The 12,038-nt window shown below is 39.1% G+C and overlaps 1 protein-coding gene across 5 annotated transcripts in view; it reads left to right on the top strand.

Annotated features, from left to right (window-relative positions):
• Positions 1-12,038, top strand: part of LDLRAD4 (low density lipoprotein receptor class A domain containing 4) — a 617,131-nt gene that overhangs the window by 566,238 nt on the left and 38,855 nt on the right. Inside the window, exon 1 of one of the 5 annotated variants that reach the window (XM_069099601.1) lies at positions 61-348. The exons of the other annotated variants lie outside the window; for them this stretch is intronic. The gene's annotated coding sequence lies outside the window, so the exon portion shown is untranslated. Of the gene's footprint in view, positions 1-60; positions 349-12,038 lie in introns of those variants that run through there. 5 annotated transcript variants of the gene reach the window in all.

The raw sequence follows: 12,038 nt of genomic DNA, 5'->3' as shown, positions 1-12,038 counted from the left end.
GAGAGAGAGAGAGAGAGAGAGAGAGAGAGAGAGAGAGAGAGAGAGAGAGAGAGAGAGAGAGAGAGAGAGGCTGTAAAATTGTTTCCTCCTGTGGTTATGACATCGACAATCTCCAATGCAGGGCTTAGTTAGAAGAGCATGTGTAAGCTACTCCCATCAGTTAGACTTCTGGGAAAAACAGAAACAGAAAGAGCAGGAATATCAGACAGACTTGATTCGAGTGAGTGAGGCTGTGTTTTGAACTTGGAATGATGCACACCAAACTGGATCTGAAATACAGAAGGATGAGTGGTTAAGGACCCCCGGTTTTGGTTTCAAGAGCAAAGCCTGTTTATGTCTGTTGCATTGGTAAGATCTTTTTCATTTTTTTTCAAATCTCAAAGCTTCCAACAGAGATCAAGGGAAGGAACATTTTTGTTGGGATTTACAGATTCCCTTTTCTCCACCTTGTGTGGTTTGATATTCCAGTGTCCTAAAATGAACATACTGGAAAAAGAGACACTGCCTAGAATTTTTCCTGTGGAGTGTGCATGTGCGTGTGTGTGCATGTGTGTGTGTTTGTAATTTGAAAAGCATGGTTTACAGAACAGGTCTTTTTGTGTTCAGCTAGTCTGAAGATACAAGGCCCTGGATGTGTTATCTGTTTCTACGGCACCACCAGTTTCCTGCCACATTGCTTGCTGATTTCTGTTGATGGCAGTTGATAATTGGTAGCCACAGTCTGCGGTCTGAGCCACAGCGTTTGAGTCTAGCACCTGGGTTGGGCCCTGCTGATACAGTAGGAAGAAGGAGAAAAAGAGGGAGAAAGAGACACTTTCTCTCTCTCTCTCTCTCTCTCTCTCTCTCTCTCTCTCTCTCTCTCCCTCTCTTTCACTCTCTCTCTCTCACACACACACACTCACTCACTCACACACACACACACACACACACACACACACACACCAAGCTGGCTTATAATTGTGCAACTCTGAGCTGCTTGGAGAGGATATTGCCTCACTGCCTAGAAGCTGAAGCTGAAGAGTGATGCTTTAAGCTTGGGGACTGCACCGAGGCTGGGATCCCTCTGCAGGATTATGTCCAGTGATCACCTTAACACCACTGCACTGAAGGATGCTCAGTTTAAAGATCTATTATTGAAAAAAGGTACATTTCTAAATGAATGCTGATGAGTCTTTGTTCTTTGAGTTCTGTCTGAGAACAGACTTCAGCAAAGTGAGAACTGGGTAGGGTTTGAGAGGCACTTTGTACGCTGGAGGGGGCTGTGTCTGGGAGTCTATTTGTATAAGAAACTTTCTCTTTAGGAAGGTTTATTTCAGGCATTTCCATTCTCCTCAGAGTCTGTTATTGATTCTTTTTGGAGGTATTATGCATTGAAAACCACAGTTTGTTTTTTTTATAACATTGAGTACTGGAGCTCCCAAACTCCTAGAAAATTATATTACTCACTACACACATGTATTTTTTTTCACCCTGTGTTTTTGAGTATAGCTTTTAATAGGAGAGGTATACTTGTGAGGGAAACGGGTGGGGATTTAAGGTACCTCTCAGGTTCAGCGTAGTGAACTGTAGAAATGATATGAGAAAACTACAACAGAGAAGAGGCAGTGCAGTGCAAAAAGAGAAAGAGGGAAAAAGGGAAGTTGGGGAAAACTATTATGTTGATAAATGTTTCTTGTACTATTATATTTTCTCCCAGAAACAGATTGCTTAATTAATAATAAGAAGATATTTTTAATGATCCGTATAAGAAGGGATTCTGGTGATGTATTAAGTATTTGATAACATTCTGTAGGTGCATACATTTTAAAAAGCTTTGTGGATTATTCCAGCGATTTCCAGTGCTATTCTGTCAGAAAATCCCTTTGGTCATCTATGATGGTCACTTTTTACTTGCACCTCCTTCAGAAGAGATCTTGAAACTCTTGATTCTCAAATACCCAAAAGTTTGCCCTTTGGAAGAAATGCTTAGATCTTGGTAAATCTGATACTGTATTTGTAAGAGTGACATGTAATTCCAGCAATGTCTGCATTCTGGGAAATCCACAATCAATACTATTGGCAATGCGTTTTGCTAAAGCTTTTCCTGGTATCTAGTCTAGGAAACTGTACTTTAATTAGACTCGAATAAATATCGTATCAATTCCAACCCTGGCTACCAGAGTTATCTATGCTGCATTACTCCAGTCACTTCTTCCGCCTCCCATCTGTAAAAAGAGAATATCGCTCCATTTGTAGTTTATTGTGTAAAGTCAGTCAATCAGTTAAAAAGCGTAATTAAACACCTCCTATTATCGGGTACATGCTAGTCACTGAAGATAAAGAAAAAATTAAATAGTTCCTGCTTTTAATGAGCTTGCATTCTTTCAGGGGAGAAAAATACATAATTAAGCACAAATAAGATATATCCAAAATGAATACAATATAATTTTGGGAGGAGTGGGTGGGCGTGGAGTGCGGTGAAGAACCAATAAAGGCCTCAGAAGTCTACTCTTGAGCTGAGTTTTGAAGCAAACTGTAGTCTAAGAAGTAGAGGCAAGGAAGGAGGTATGGTGTTGGGAGTTGGAGTGTTATGTGTATGAGGAATGGCAAGGTGTTGTCTGGCTAGACTCTAGAGTGCAAGAATGGGACTGCTATGTAATAGGGTTGGAAAGTAGGTTGGGTCTAAGTTGTAAAGGGCTTGAAAAGTAAAATTGAGGAGTTTATATCTTGTCCCAAAAAAACCATTGGAGTTTATTGAGTAGAGGAGTGATGCGGTCAGATCTGCACTTTAGGAAAATTACTTTGGTAGCTGTATAAAATAGATTAAAGTGGGAACAGCCTTGTTGAAGGCTATTATGAAAGCTTGGATCCTTATGAGTAGAAAGAAGGGGACAGATACATGCTATGTTGCAGAAAGAGAAACTGGGTGTGTAGGGTAAAGGGAGCATGAGGAATCAAGAATAATGACAAAGTTGAGAACCTGGGTGACTGAAAGATGGTGGTATCCTCAGCCAAAATAGGGAAGTTTGGAAGAAGGATGGATTTGAGGGATAGATGAATTCTGTTTTGGCATGTTGAATTTGAGATGTTCATTATACATTCTGGATTTTTAAAAAAGTAATATAAGTGGGGCGGCTAGGTAGCACAGTGAATAGAGCACCAGCCCTGGAGTCAGGAGGACCTGAGTTCAAATGTGGGCTCAGACACTTAACACTAGCTGTGTGACCTTGGGCAAGTCACTTAACCCCAACTGCCCTCCAAAAGGCAAAAAAAAAGTAATATAAGATAACAAGTAACACCATTTGCTATCTTCCCCTGTCCTGACTAGACCCCTTCCTTAGTATATTGTGTTGAGTTTGGAACACCATACTTGAAAGATGTAGATATCTTGGCAAGATTTTGCAGTCAAATTCTCATTTTCCTCTACTATTATTTCCTAAGTGCTTTTCTAACAATAATGCTATATTAGGCATTATACAAAACAAGTTAAACAGATTACATACAGTTCAGTCTTCTAGGAGCTAACAGTCAAAGGGTGATGTCTTCTCAGAACTATGTTTAGATATTCCTAAGATATATTTCATACCTAAAACCCTTAAAAGTCTTATTCTTTGAGCTTACATCATGAACAATTCATATAACAAACTGATTTTTCCCCTACCATACGATCTTTTTTGCATTTTTCTCATTCTCATTAAAAGTCCTCCTTAATGTTGTATTTTTTTTAAACTTCACAAAAGTTTGCAAACTTACTTTAATACACCAGGCATAGATTGAAAGATATCCTCTTTCCTCCCCCACCTCAATAGCATTATTCAAGAAAAATCATTGGTCTTAGTCCTTAGGAGCACTTTACACTGCTTACAATTAGGAGAGAATAGACGCTATATTTAACTAACATATGGGAAGTAACCATAAGGGAAGCATAAAATTAGCTCCTCATCACTCTCACTCCTACTCCTATGGCTATAGTGAGACCCCCTGTATCCTGAAATTCCATCTCCTGTATAAGCTGTCCAGGTCTGGGATGTGCTCTTTCCTCATATCTATCTCACAGAATCCTCATCTTCCTTCAAGGCCCAATTTGGGCACCACCTTTTCCAAGAAGCCTTCCCTGATTGTTTCTCTCTCCCTCTTCAATTTTTCTTTCACTGTATCCATGTACTTGTTACTTTTTCACTCCATCCATGACCTTTGGGAGGGCATGAACTGTTTTGTCTTTGGATCTCCAGCACCTAGAACAATAACTTGCACAAAGGAGGTATTCAGTTAGTTATTCGTTAAATTGAATTGCATTTAACTGCATTGAATTAAGGGAGTGATTTTGAAGGAGGGATACTTAAAGCACTCTTTTTTATCAGTTAGGTAAGGCTAAGAAATATGTACAATAGTTAAGTGTAATTTTTAGCCTTCTGTGAGAAGTGATAGGAAAAATGGGGTCATGATCATTACCCATGAGAGACTAAGGGCAATGTGATTGGTGGTGCTCAGAGATCATCAGCTCTCTTGAACGTCAAGGCTATTTTTCAGGGATAGTGTCTTGAATACCAGGTCTTCCCCAAACTGACAACTGTGTGGGAAATCAGCCATGGCCCTGAGCCTTTGACCTCTCTGTCTTACAGGGTCTGTAAGGGATTGAGTCATATTGATGTGGATTTTAAAATAATTAGGTCAGAAAAAATGCTTATATGGCCTTATACAGAGAAATCAAAAGAACTGAAATCACTGAACCTGAAGGAGGGAAAGCTGTGGGTAGATTGATTGATGGTCCTCAGGTCTATGAAAGGAGACAGTTGTCCATCCTTCAGAGAAGGAATGAGAGGAAGTGTGTTAATCACCTTCCCTCTGTGACCTCTGAGAACAATTATCTCCATATCTTGCCCCCCTTTATCTTCATGAAAGCAGGCACAGGTATTATTTAAACTTCCATCCCCCTCAGTGTTTAGCACACAGTAAGTACTTTTTCCCCATTTTACTTTATTTTTCATTTAAAAGCATTTATTTTCTCTCTCCCATCTTACGCAAATTTGAAAGGAAAATAAAACCCTTGTACAAACATACATAATCAAGCAAAACAAATTCACATAAAATGTTTTTCGAATGGATGTTGGATGTAAGACAAATATAAGGAAAAACTCCCTGAAAAAGAGAGTTACTTCACATTAAAATGACTCCTTAGGAAAAGCAAAGTTCTAATTCTCCTAAACCCATTCCTCTGGGACTCTTCAATTCAGTCCTGACTATAAGCTGTAAGGACAGACTAACCAATGTCTCAGCTCTTCTTCTATCCCCACAATTCTCTTTGGAGGACTACCCACGTATAAATGCAAAGATGTCACTAGCATCACTGTTTTGCTGTAATAAATTAGATAGTTGTGCTACCTTACTCTAAATTTGAGCCCAGATATATTTTTAACTTCCTAACACTTTTATATCAATGAGTCATTTATGATAGAATCATGAACCACAACCCTTTAAATTGAGGGGGAGTGTGAAACACTCACTTTAGCCTTAGATTCTTTTCTGGGTGGCCTGCCTCTAGACATTTTCTTGTTGACGTCATTAGATAATAGAATTGCTACCTGAAGAAAACTGACAAGTGGGCTGTATTCAGAATTAATATCAGACACATGGGATTTTGAAAATGAGTGAATAATGAAACATTTCTTTCTTTTTTTGACTGTCCCTACTATTCTTGGCTTGTTTTTCCCCCTAGTCATTTTCCCTTTCATCTTCCCTTACGATGCATTCTGCATTCATTCTCTTTTTCGTTTTTCTTCCAAATCCAGCTCCCTCCCTTTCTGCCTACTCTGATCTCTCTGTATTGTTGAATTGTTTCATTCATTGAATCTTGCCTTCAACAACTACTGCTCTTTCAGATCCTTCATGAAAACACATTTATTTTTTTTGAAGGCTCTTAATTCTTACTTGAGTGCTTCAAAGACTGGAACTAGGGAGAACCAAATGAAGGAGGTACTATTAATAAGACTCACAGTACATGTGTTCAGCCATGGTCTCAGCTGGTATTTGTCTTAACTTAGATTGTCAACTCTTTATACAACAACTGTGTTCTATCTTGTACAGTGTTTTTGCCACCCTGGTGCTTTGGAAGCAAAGTGTGTTAAAATCTCTAGGTCTAGAATAAATACACCTCTTCAGGGCACAGCAAACCCAGATTCCTGATGGGAATCTGTAAAAGGTATGCTTGTGCTTTCCAAGAGCAGAAAAACCTACAGCTTTGTGAACAATGAAGAGAGAGAAATAAGGTTATGGAGAGAGTAAGCGCTTATATGTGTGCTTATATGTTGGGGGCAGTAGGAAAGACAAGAAAGAATTTCAGGCCGAAATGGTTATGTCAACAAGAAGTGGGTAGCAGTGAATGGGTTGTATGTATTTTCTAGCTAAACTCCTCAAGAGCCCTTGAAAAACCTGTGGTTTAATTTTTATTCAATTCATCAGTCCTTTCTTACATGCCTACTGTGTGCTAGACACTGGAGCATACAAAATGAATATGGTTCCTGCCCTGAAGGAGCAATCTGGGAGCCCTTCTGGATTGAAATAACGTAGAAGTATAAATAACATATAAATAACATAAAAAATACAAAGTAATTTGGGAGTTGAGAGTGAAGTTTAGTAATCTCAGGATTGAAATTGTTTTTCTAAGTTTCAGGGCTAGATATTCTGAAGAACATTTGCAGAATTTCATCTGACACACACATTTTTAGAAATGGAGCTGAGTTTTTCGTGGATTATTATACTGTATTCTCATAGACAAAAGTAGCTGCCTCTTAATTGTTTTCTCCACTTCGTGTCTCCTCCCCCTCTCCAATCCATCCTTCACACAGCTGCCAAAGTGCTACTCCCAAAGCACAGTTCTGACAGTGTCATTTCCCTGCTCAGTAACTCCAGTGACTCCCTATTACCTCTAGAATCAAATACAAATGTCTATGTTTGGGCATTTATAGTCCTTTAGAGTTTGGCTCCAACCTAGCTTTCCTGCCTAATTATACATTACTGCCCTTCATGAACTCTTTAGACAAACTGGCCTTCTTGCTAATTCATCACAGACAGATCTCCACTTGCTGACTTTCTGCCTTAACTTCCATAACTGGAATATGTGTGATCTTCTCATCCACTCTTAGAATTCTTAGTGTCCTTCAAAACTCAAGTCAGGCGCCACTTCCTACGTCTTTACTGACCATCTAGTTGCTACGGCCTCTCCAGAAGCCAAATCCCTATTGCATGTACGTGTCGTATATGTGTTCTCCTATAGAATCTAAGCTCCTTGAGGGTTTGTTGTCATTCATCTGTTTCAGTCATTCCTGACTCTTCATGAGTCCATTTGAGGCTTTCTGGGCAAAGATGCTGGAGTGGCTTTCTGTTTCCTTCTCCAGGTCATTTTACAGATAAAGAAACTGAGGCAAACAGTGACTTGCCCTGGGTCACACAGCTAGTAAGTTATTTGAACACAGGAAGGTGAGTCTTCCTGACTGAAGACCCAGCACTGTATCAACTGTGCCACTGAGCTGCCCTCCCTTGATGGATGGGGCTATTTAAATTTTGACTTTGGGTCCCCACTGCCTAGCCCAATACCTGGCACATAGTAGGCTATTAATCAAAAGGCATTTATTAAGCATCTATCAGCAAGAGACCAGAGGAAGACAGGAATTAGTTACCTGACAACTCCTTCATTTCCCCACCCCAAACTCTTTGTGCTTCCCAACACTCTCTTCTCTCTCTCTCTCTCTCTCTCTGTCTCTCTCTGTCTCTCTCTCTGTCTCTCTGTCTCTCTCTCTCACACACACACATACACTCACACTTACTTTCTCAGTGTCCCTCAAGCTACGCATTTTGCTGTTTTGTTTTGAAGCAGTTTTATTGGTGCCTCTTGTTTTTACATCTTTCAAATTAACACAAACAGTAAAGTAAGACCACATAGTCATTGCTTCTGACATGCATTCCCCACCCATAGTCTCCCAATTCTTCCATGAAAGGAAGGAATATGGGCTATACTATTGTGACATTTCTTTCCCTTCTTTTCTTCCTCAAGACATTTTGGTTCATTTAAGCCAGACTTAGTCTGAATAAGGATGTTAGGGGAGGAGAGAGAAAAGAATCGGGAGCTGGGGGGGGCTCACACCCATCATAAGGATAGTTCTGCCTGAACTCTTTTTATTCCTTCAAACTACCTATGGGACTAGGGATCCTAGTGTCTTGAAACAGATTATCCCCTTCTCCTAATGCCTCATTTGTATCATTACTTTCATCTCTGTTTATTCAAAAGGAATAATTTATAGGTGGACTGATTATCTGGCTGAATACATATTTGTATAATATTTACAAGTCATAAAATCCATAAAGCCTGTTAATTTTCAAATTCTCAAGTTTTTTATACAAATCTGAAACAGTAATAAAATGATGGTCCTATTTATCCCTGTTCCCTTTTCTACCTTTCTGTCATGTCAAAGTTTGATTATATATATATTATGTTAAGACACGGGCCTCAGGCATTAAGAATGAGCATAAAACAACTTGGGCCTTCGTTGCTTAAAAGTAATTGAGCAGCTTGAATGATGTCTGGGGAAAAAAAGAGGCTCTTTTCTTACATCTTACTTTATTTGAAGTTGTAGAAGTAAAGGTGATTTCTTTTAATTCAGCCTGACATTTTTCCTAAGACCATCTGTTTCATTTGCAAGTTGTTCGCAGTGGTGACCTGTAGTCACATGAGGGTAGCTATGAAGGCCTAAAGGAGACCTGTTAAAACCCACTGGGAAGCCTGGCTTGCCACTGCTGTCTCCATCCTGTCTCCTTGTGCAGGCACTGCACTGCAGTATACACTCCCACTTCAGGCCGCTATCCCTATCAAGTGTCTTTGCCCTACACTTGTCATAGATGAAATAGTACCTGCTCAAGAGGGAATTTGCCTTGTCTCTAACACCTCCTACAGATGTTCTTTCTCACAAGTGTGCTTTGCTTTACACAACAGATAAGTAATCTGGAAAGGTAGGTCAATCAAATGTGTACAAACTGACTTCTATTTTCTCCTTGATGAGCCTTTTAATTACACAGGTGATTTTTTTCTTCATATCTGGCTGCTCCTCTATTGGTAGCACCTCTTGGTGCTAAAGTTTATCATTTCTCTACCTCTTTTTCCCTCCTCTGCAGTGAAATACTAAAAAGTGAAAACAAGCCAAAAAAAAAAATCTTTGCATGGAATAACCCTGTAGTGAATCAATTAGCAAGTATTTATTGAATGCCCATTATATGCTCAGCACTGTGCTAGGAAGGAGTGGGGCAGTGGGGATATACATGTGTCAAATGTAGTTTCTGCCCCTGAGAAACTTTGAGTCCAATTAGGGAGAAGAGGAAGACATGCGAAACAATTAGAGAACAAGACAAGACAGTAGAGAATTAAAAGTTATTTTGGCAGACCACTTAACCTTTCAAAAAACCTCAGTTACCCTATCTGGAAAATGGGAACAGTAATACTTATACCATCTGTGCCATATGGTTGTTGGGAGGAAGTGTTTTGAAAACCTTAAAATATTACATAAATGTGAGTCATTTGAGTGGCAATGTGGCATAATGGATAGAGAGCTGACATTAGTGACAGGAAGACCAGAGTTCAAGTTCCACTTTTAACAGCTTACTATATGACCCTGGCTAAGTTACTTGACCTTCAGTGCTCTAGGAAACTCTTTAAGGTTTTTATTTATTTATTGCTTTGGGGAGGGCAATTGGGGTTAAGTGACTTGCCCGAGGTCACACGGCTAGTTTTTGTGTTAAGTGTCTAAGGCCAGATTTGAACTCAGGTCCTCCTGACTCCAGGGCCGGTGCTCTATTCACCGCGCCACCTAGCCGCCCCCTCTTTAAGGTTTTTAAGTTGCAAAGAAGGTGCTGACCTGCTTTGGTAGAAGAACTTTCCTCATCTTGGAGTTTCCTATACCAAGGGAGGGAGAGAGAAAGGAAGGAGGGAAGGAAGGAAGAAAAAAAAGAAGTAAGGAAAAGAGGGAGGGAGAGAGGGAACAATGAAAATCTTATAACGTCATAAGAACATCCATTTTATTTCCTTTACTACAGATAGTAATGAAATATTAGCTACATTGTTTTCCATGTACAAAGATGGAAAAGGTGACCTAGAAAGACATCCTCCAGGTAGAAGAGAATTAATCACATGAAGATTTTACCCAGACTGCCATTATTTTAATCTTAGCTTTCATCCATTTCACTGTCCATAAAGCTATTAATTTTTCTTAAGAAAAGAATTAAAATTCCCCAGTCTATTTTTTAAAGCTCTGATGGATTTTCTCTTGCAAAATAAAAATAATCTTTCAAATGTTTCCTTTTGTAAAGCAAGACAGAATATTTAGGTTGATCTGGCACCACCATAATTTCCTACTTTGAGCTAAGCAAAATTAATTCAAGAATTCTTTTAGTCTTGCTTTTCTTCTCTTTGGTCTTTTACAAGGACAATAATAGTACCAAGTGGCATGTCTGTAGTGCTTTAAAGGTTACAAAGTGCTTGACATATTTATCTCGCTTTAGGTTTATGAATTTCCCCTTTGCTGCATTCTACTTTGCCTCACGGGTGACAGCATCTCAGTGGTCTTTCAGTCCTATAAGCATTGCAGAGTCTTCACAGTTATCTTAACTCAGATGCCTAGAACTATGTGACCATGGGCAAATTCTTTCGTCTCTCTAAGCCTCCATTTCCTCGTCTGTATGATGAAAATAATATCTGTACTGCTTATCTGACAGTTGCTGGGAGGAAAGCAATTTGTAAACCTTAAGACAAGATAGTAATTTGGATAGTTCTTGTTATTTGGCATTGAATCACCTTTGTATTAGGTTGTAAAAGCATAGATCTTGATCATCTCACAGGCATCAGACCAGAAGAATGCCGCTATTAAGAATGGTAAAGTTGACAGGCTTCTTCTGCATGGCAATTCCTTGAGGTTTTGGATATGCTCTTGGCTTACTTCTCCATCTCTAAGAGTTATAATATTATTGACTGGATCATATGTCTGAGAGAGAGTAGCTGCAGGCTACAGAACCGTTCACTGACTCATTCTTTTACTACCTCTTCTTTTATTATACCCTCACATCACCCAATATTTTTCCTTGAAACATTTGAGGGACCCAGAACTTATGTCCGTGATGATTTTTTTTTAAATAACCTTCTCAAACATAGTCTTGAATACATTTTGTCTGGGCAGGAAAGCCCATAGTCAAGGAGAATAACTTAGCATACTAGAGACGACTGAACAAAAAATGATCAATAGGAAATACCTACCCATGATAAATAGGAAAGTGCTAAGAGAACACCTAACTTCACCGATGAACTCGTGGCACTTGGCCTAAATGAACTGTGTCATAGATAGTGAAAGAGCTGGCAAATGTAACTGGTCAGATGCTTGTCATTGGTATTTGAAAGAGCATAGGAAACAAGAGTGATGATGCCACAGGATTGGAGAAGGGCAAATTTCTCATTTTAAAAAGGGGGGAGGGGTAGAATAGATCAGTCTGCAAGTGATAGAACAGGAAGCTTCACTTTGACTCCTGAGAAAATACCTAATTGTACCATTAAAGAGATGGATGCTAAATATCTCAGAATGGGATGGTGATTTGAAAGAGCCAGTATGGTTTCATCAAAACAGGTCATGCCGGACTAATGTCCTTTCTTTTTTTTTTTTTAGCAAGATCACTAAATTAGATGCAGAAATGACTATAAATTTGATTTCCTTACTACATTTAAAAAAATTTTTTTAATAAAGTATTGCAAATTATTTTTGTGGAAAAGATGGAGAGCTACAGATTGATTACACAATAATAGAGTCAGATGGATTCAGAATTGATTGGGGGCAGGCCGGACTCAAAAAGTAGTTGTTAATGATTCAACATCAGCAAACCACAAAGTCTACGGTGGAGTATCCCAGGGATCTGTACTTGGCCTTCTGTTGCTTAACTTTTTAACCAGTGACATAGTTAAAGATATAGATGGATGGATAGATGGATAGATAGATAGATAGATAGATAGATAGATAGATAGATAGATAGAT

This window comes from Petaurus breviceps, unplaced genomic scaffold, assembly GCF_028583685.1.
Source record: "Petaurus breviceps papuanus isolate PSGF00001 unplaced genomic scaffold, PetGlider_PUasm1.0 38, whole genome shotgun sequence".
NCBI lineage: Eukaryota > Metazoa > Chordata > Mammalia > Diprotodontia > Petauridae > Petaurus > Petaurus breviceps.
This window is presented reverse-complemented; position numbering and strand designations above follow the sequence as displayed.